This window comes from Thunnus thynnus, chromosome 4 (assembly GCF_963924715.1).
Source record: "Thunnus thynnus chromosome 4, fThuThy2.1, whole genome shotgun sequence".
In the NCBI taxonomy this organism is placed as follows: Eukaryota; Metazoa; Chordata; class Actinopteri; order Scombriformes; family Scombridae; genus Thunnus; species Thunnus thynnus.
This window is the reverse complement of record NC_089520.1, coordinates 36,154,757-36,156,153: the sequence shown is the minus strand read 5'-3', so window position 1 is coordinate 36,156,153 and position 1,397 is coordinate 36,154,757.

The following is a 1,397-nucleotide window of genomic DNA, read 5'->3' as shown; positions in this document are numbered from 1 at the left end:
GGCTAGTTGGAAATAGCATTAGCTGCTAATGCATTGCTCGCCTTTTATCTCTGTCAAGTAACTTTTCTTTTGCTCAGGATTTGTCTCAGATCTGTGGTTCTGTATCGATGTTGCCAAATCTCTGACTCTTGTATCAGTTTTCTGATACATATCGGTCAGTCATTACATGCCTATTGATATACAATATTATTTAATTCTCAAAACCTCTGGTCTTTCCTCTTGTTCAACATACCGCATAGTGAAAGCAGCAGGTCAGCAGCTACAGTCCTGTCAGTGTGCAATAAACATGTCTGGTATACATTGCATTTGGAATCTTTCACGTTTTATTATTTTTATACTTTCTACTTTATTTTGACATAATTTGAGTTCACTGACAATGTCCATACCAGGTCCGCAGCACCAATTAAATCATGTTTCAAGTGTTTATGTGCAATAGTGATAACTAATCAAAAATATAGCGTAATTGCGATTCACAATGGAAAAAAGTACATATATAAATGAATACTGCTACTGCTACTACTACTACATACTACTACTACTACTACTACTACTACTACTACTACTACTACTAATAATAATAATAATAATAATAATAATAATAATAATAATAATAATAATTGAAAGATGAGAGAAAAAAGAAAAATAGATTTTTAATTTGTTGTCAATACAGTGAAACCAGAGAACATCTATGAACCAGAAAAGAAAGGCGAGATATACTGTGTGTACTTACTTACATATCTGTTTGCACACACACACAACTCAGTGAAGGCATGCATTATCACATGTTTAAACTCTGGTTCCAGTCAGGTTTGGAAACAAATGGGGGCTCAGGGAAAAATGCCCTTAAAAATTGCCCATGGAATTGGGGTGATTTTAAATGTGAAAATAAACAGTTAAACAAAGACTTAATACATTTTGCAAAGCGTGGTGCTTTATGCTTTCACCAGTGGTGAACATAATCACAACGAACGCAAAACACACACTTTCTCCACTTCGAGCAGCTGACTGGAGGTAGTGGTGAGCAAATGGGAGTTTTGCCTCTCCATCTCTCTCGCCTATGCTCTCTGTCTATGGTCTGTACCTCTTTGCACAAGGGTGGGGCTGATCGCGCTCTCCCACACACGCACACACACACACACCCTCGTCCAACAGTACCTACAGCAGTGAGTCTGACCAGCAGCAGCAGAAGGAGGAGGACAGAGGAGCGGAGGATGATGCCACAGAGCTGTTAACCAGTACATTGTTAAAGACCTGCACCTTTTCTAAACAGTGGAGTCTGAGGGATTCAACCATTAATCAGTTCAACAGTATGAAAGGTTATTCTAAGGGTCTTGTCAATAAGGATATAAGGTCTGGGTTAGTTACAACAATGACAAACCCTGGTTTACAGCTAAACT